Here is a 6,132-nt window from a genome sequence, read left to right as displayed (position 1 = left end):
AGCCTCAAAGCCCACTCCCGTGACACACTTCCTCCAACAAGGCCACACTTCCTGTTCCGATAAGTCCACACTTCCTGATCCCTCTCAAGTAGTGCCCCTCCCTGGTGGACAAATATCTTAGTTCAAGTTGTATTGCTTTTGAAGAAACACAATGACCACGGCAAGTCGTATAGAGGAAAACATCTAACCGGGGCTGCTTACAGTTTCAGGGGTCTAGTCCATTACCATCATGGTGGGGAAACATGGCGGCACGCAGGCAGACACGGTGCTGGGGAAGGAGCTGAGAGGCCTACATCTTGATCGGCGGGCAGCAGGAGATTGCGTGCGTCCCTGGGCACAGCTTGAGCATAGGAGACCTCAAAGCCCACCCCCACGGTGACGCACTTCCTCCAAAAAGACCGCACCTACTCCGACAAGGCCACACCGCTTAATAGTGCCGAGCATTCAAACACAGGAGTCCATGGGGGCCGTTCCTATTCAACCGCCACACCAGGCATTCCAATATATGAGCCTATGGGGTCCAGTCTCATTCAAACTTCCACAGTCAGGTTGTAGGTGTCAAAACATACACAGCTTTTTATGGGAGCAACTACCATCAGGTTCTTGCTCTTTCATCCTTCATTTTTGTTTTGTTGGTGCATCTTTAGTGCATTTTGAAACGTGTTTTATGTGTGTGTGTGTATGTGTATCAGTATGTTTGTGGGCATGGGTGTGCAATGGTGTGTATATGGAGGTCAGAGGACAACTTATGGGATTGGGTTCTTGTCTTCTCTCCTTCCAGGGACCAATCTCAGGTCATCAAGCAACAGGCACCTTTACCTGATGAGCCATCTCGATAGCCCTATTAGCATATCTTGACAATGAGTTTTAAGATGACATTTTCATACATGTAGATAATATACACCGTTCTGTCTTGCCCCCACACTTCCTCCTCTTCTACTTTCATGTCTTTTTTGAAACCTAGATTCCTATGATGGATGATTCTGGTTGTCAACTTGACTACATCTGGAATTACCTGAAACCAAGCTGCTCAGCACTCTGGTGCAGGATTTCCTAAATCAGATCATTTGGAGCAGGAAGGCTCACCTGAAATCTGGGCTACCCCTTCTGGTGGCAGCTACGAAGGTATCCTTGCTTTTTGCCTGCTTTCCCTCCTTCTTGCTGGCAAATCCATCTATCTGGTTACTGTGGCGTTCCTTCGCCAATTTTAGAACCAACATCTTCAGGATTTCAACATAGACAATAGCAGCATCTCTTTAGGGCTCCTTCAGACCGTCAGAGCCAGATCAGGACTGCAAAGAGCCTAGCCTGGTAGACTACTGGATCCTTGGCCTCCACAATGTAAGGTGGCCATTGTCGGACTCCCTGTACATCATCCCGTAAAACAACCCATTTTTCCAGTTCTGTTCCTTTAAAGAACCCAAATACAGTTCCTCATGTGAAAGAAAATGTGACCTTTGTCTTTGAGTCTGGCTTATTTTAATTAACATTATGATCTCAAGTTAGATCCATTTTCCAAAAAAGACATAACTTTTTTTGATAATTAATTTAATTTTATTTTATGTGCATTCATGCAATATTTTTAATTTTATGTGCATTCATGCGATGGTGTCAGATCCCTTGGAATTGGTGGTACAGACAGTTGTGAGCTGCCATGTGGATGCTGGGAATTGAACCCAGGTCCTTTGGAAGAGCAGACTGAGCCAACTCTCCAGGCCGACATAACTAACTTATTTACCTCCTCCTCCTCCTTTGCTGCCTTCTTCTGTTTGGTTTTTTGAGATAGGGTTTCACTATGTAACCCTGGCTGGCCTGGAACTCACTATGTAGACCAGGCTGTCCTTGAACTCATATTCACCTGCCTCTGCCTCCTGAGTGCAAGGATTAAACGCCCCCATGCCACCAGCTTGTTATTCCCGTTTTTCTTGATTATTTTAACTAGGGTAAGTTGGGATGCTTTGTTTGTTTGTTTGCTTGCTTGCTTGCTTGCTTTTGCCTGATGGATAAGGATAAACAGCTTTATGAGTATTTTTTTATTTCAATAATTTTTAAACCATTTACCTTTAAAGGTTTATTTTTATTTCATGTGTATGAGTGTTTGTGTGGGTGTATATATGTGTGTTATGTATATGCTTGCTGTCCACACAGCCTAGAAGAGGGTGCCAGAGTTACAACTGTAACTCCAGTAGGTACTGGGGACCAAACTCAGGTCCTCTGCAAAAACAGCAAGTGTTCTTAACCACCCCCCTTGGGCTTTCTTTGCTTTGGAGAACTCTATGCTCAGCGCATTCGTCCACTTATTGACCAGATTATTTGTTATCTTGGTGTTTAACCTTTTAAATTCTTTTTTTAATCCTATTTATTTAGTATGTACGGGTGTTTTGTCTACGTGGGTCTCCGCACCCCAAGGGGGCCTAGTGCCCTCAGATCCCCTGGGACTGGGGTACAGACAGGTGGTCGTGAGGGGCCATGTGGGTCCTGGGAACTGAAACTGGATCCTCCTGGAAAGCAGTCAGTGCTCTTAGCCATTGAACCATCTCTCCAGCCCCTGAATTCTTGATATATTCTGGATATTAATCCCCTGTCAGAGGGATAGCTGGCAAAGTTTCCCATCCCGTCTCCCCACAGGCTCCCCTCCCCCTCCTTAACAACATCCTTCCCAAATCAACAACCATTGTTAAACTCTGCTAAACCACGTCACTTATGCACACCTCTTTCCAAGATTCTAGGTGACGGAATAAAGAGCACTCTACTGTACGCGGAGGTATAATTGTCCTTCCGGGAAAATCACTTGCATGGCTGGGCACCAGTGCTACAGAGCATTACTTTTGAAGAATGACTGACACTAAGCTTTTGTCACCTGGACTTCACTGCTTGGCAGATAGATGTCTTCTCAAATGGGAACCAGGTGTCCCTGTCACTTTAAGGAAAACTGACCTCCGTTGCCAATGATAACAACCTGACCTTTCAAGTATGAATAGAATTTGGAATAACCTGTATGCCCTGTATTATGACCATGACTGATTTCCAAGGGTTTGAACTGTTTCTGGTATTACCAAATATGATTACCGTATGCATAATTAAATGTATCAATATTTGAAAATATGTCAGTAAATCAATATTTTCCTAATAGCCAAAACAGGATGTTACAAAATCATACATAGGTAAAAGCGCCTTTCCAAGGGCAAGGCAGACAATGACTTTAACCAAGTTAGTACCAAAATTACATTGCTAGAGCGGCAATGGGGTATGACATTTTTGTTTGTTTGGTTTGGTTTTCTGAGCCAGGGTTTCTCTGTGTAGCCCTGGCTATCCTGGAACTCACTCTGTAGACCAGGCTGGCCTTGAATTCCCAGAGACCCAGGTACCTCTGCCTCGAGTGCGAGATTAAAGGCATGCGCTGCTGCTACCAGCACCAGATAGTAATAATGTTTTATAGTCTGCATTGCAACTTCCATTTAGGACTTGTTGAGATTTGGTGTAGTACAAAAAATAGCCACAAGGATCTGAAGACTACTAAAATACTCTTCTATTTTCCAACCACGTAGCTACATGATGCCAGATTTTCTTTATATATTTTGACCGAAGGAACACAGTGCCAGCAAAAGTAAAAGTAAGACTCCAGCTGTCTTCCATAGAGCAAAGAGAGAGTTGTAAAAATGTGAAACCGGCCAGGCATAGTGGCACATGCCTTTAATCACAACACCGGGGAGGCAGAGACAGGCAGATCTCTGTGAGTTTGAGCCTAGTCTCAGCTACGTAGCAAGTTCAAGGAACTCCAGGGATCCCTGTAATCCCAGCACTCAGAATCCTGAGACAGGAAAATTGTGAGTTCAAGGACAGCCTTGGCAACTTAATAACTCTTAAAAAAATAAAATAGCCCACACAAACAAAAGGTTTTTGTTATGTTTTGTTTTGGCCAATCTCAATATTTTTATGTCTGCCTTTCAGTTGCCAAGACTTGAACTCCTGGCCTGAAGCATTTTTCCTACCTCAACCTCTCTAGTAGTTGGGACTATATGGGTGTGTTCCCAAGGCTAGCTCTGGAAACCTGAAACTAGAATGCCTGAGAAGCCCAGGCACAACTGAGCTACGATGTAGCTCAGTTACATTACGAGCTGCCAGCTAGCTTGCCCACGGATGCTATGGCATCAGCCTGTTCCACAGATGTACTCGCCAGCACCCCACACACACTGGGGGCTCATTGTACTAGCTATGTCAACAACCAGCTTCTTGAAGGGTGTCTTGCTGGCCTCGGGAAGACAGCTCACACGGAGAAGCTCCACGACATTGGTATCCTTCTCCCAGCCGATTCCTTGTCTGAGTCTTCTCACCAGACTTAAACAGGCTTCTAGCCATACATGGGCTATCCACAGTGGCACCCCAACTCTCAGTGTTTTGAACCCTTCCTCCACGGCAGCGCTGGCATTTCCATTTTACACTGGTGTTTCTCCAGTCTCCCAGGGTCTTTGTCAGGGTATTAAATCCTGCTCTGCAGGCCAGTGCTTCCACTAACGACAGACTCCCTAACTTAAGGTCACATCCAGCCCTTCCCACACCCCGCCAACCTACACTACACCCCTGCCTCTGGCTCCTGCCGGAGCACAATATCTACTTCCGCAGCTCTTTAGGGGTGCAAGGTGCACAAGGCCTTCCCTCTTTCCCACAAGGGCCCTGCAGGGCTCTGCCTGGGCTTCATTGCTCTTTCACTCCACTTACTGGTCTTGTAGATGGGGATAAAGAAACAACTTCCTTTGGTGCCTGGGGACGATTCCCAGGGACAGTGGCAGCAGGGAGCTGTCCATAGCCAACTCTCTCGTCAGCTGGAGGAATGAGTATCTCCACCCCAGGACACATGTGGGGTCCACCATGGCCGGTGCCCCACAAAATCCACTACAGAGACAAGGTTTGGCTGTGCTGCCAAGGAGAGCTGAGCAAGAATCAAGTGCCTAAGCCCTGGCGTCAGGAAGACTTGGGTTTTAATTGAATTCTAGTTAGATGACCCGGGGTAAGTGCCTTAACCCTTTCTAAAGCCGTTTTTTTTTTTTTTTTCCTACAAAACAGAGATAGGCAGTAACTACCTGATAAATTGCAGATAATTCTGATTCTCGACACAGTGCCTGGCACAGACCACGACCACAGTTTATGCTGCCGCTTTGATTGCTTTGAACCTTTCCAGAGGCCAAAAGGGCTTCTTCAGGGAGCAGACAATGAGGCTCACCAGCAGAGACAGTCATTTAGCTGACGCTGCAGAGTGCGCCACGGGGATGGCATACAAGAGGCTCTAGGGCGGTTGAGGATTTTCACCAAAGACGGCCTTTTGGGTCCATTCTGTCCTCAAACTTGCCTTGATTCTTGAGTCCCTGCCTAACCTTGGTGGGGGGAGAGGCACTTAGAAGAGCGTATTCACTTTCAGGCCACTAGGGGGCCATTTACTTGCCGGCAACAGGAATACACTAATGGTTTCTTAATGGTTCAGGCACCGGGGAGATCAGGCTCAATTATATCTGAAAGCATTTTGAGTTCCAGGGGTAAAAGACACTATGTAAATCCAGATAATAAATAGTGGCTTATTGATGATAGGTTAAAGAATCTGGCACTGTTTCATTTGGGGAAGAACAGGGAGAGGAATTGAATAAGGGCTTCAAGTACATCATTGTTTAGAATAAAAAAAGAGTGACATGCTGTTTTCCTACTCTGCTGGGAAGCAAGCAAGAAAAAGCAAGTGTAATTTGCAACAGAAAGCAATATGAAGCAATATGGAATGCATTCCAGAAAGGGGATCAAGGGGCTCTATATGTCTCATGTGAGATCTTAAAGCATAATTCACCTTGGGCTGGTGGTGTGATCAGTTTTGCCAAGAAGTCAGAGAGCAATGGAGAAAAGAAAAAATAAGATTTGATGGCAATTCAGGGATGTTAATATTACAGTCTGCTTTCAGACCACCTTCAAGACCAGCTCTGGCTGCCCTGAGAATAAGGTCTCCCTCTGTCTCTCTGTCTCTGTCTCTGTCTCTGTCTGTCTGTCTGTCTCTCTCTCTCTCTCTCTCTCTCTCTCTCACACACACACACACACACACACACTGCCTATCAATCCACAGAAGCCAATAACCACTCCAAACTTCCAATGTCC

This window comes from Meriones unguiculatus, chromosome 18 (assembly GCF_030254825.1).
Source record: "Meriones unguiculatus strain TT.TT164.6M chromosome 18, Bangor_MerUng_6.1, whole genome shotgun sequence".
Taxonomy (NCBI): domain Eukaryota; kingdom Metazoa; phylum Chordata; class Mammalia; order Rodentia; family Muridae; genus Meriones; species Meriones unguiculatus.
Note: the sequence above shows the minus strand (reverse complement) of the source record.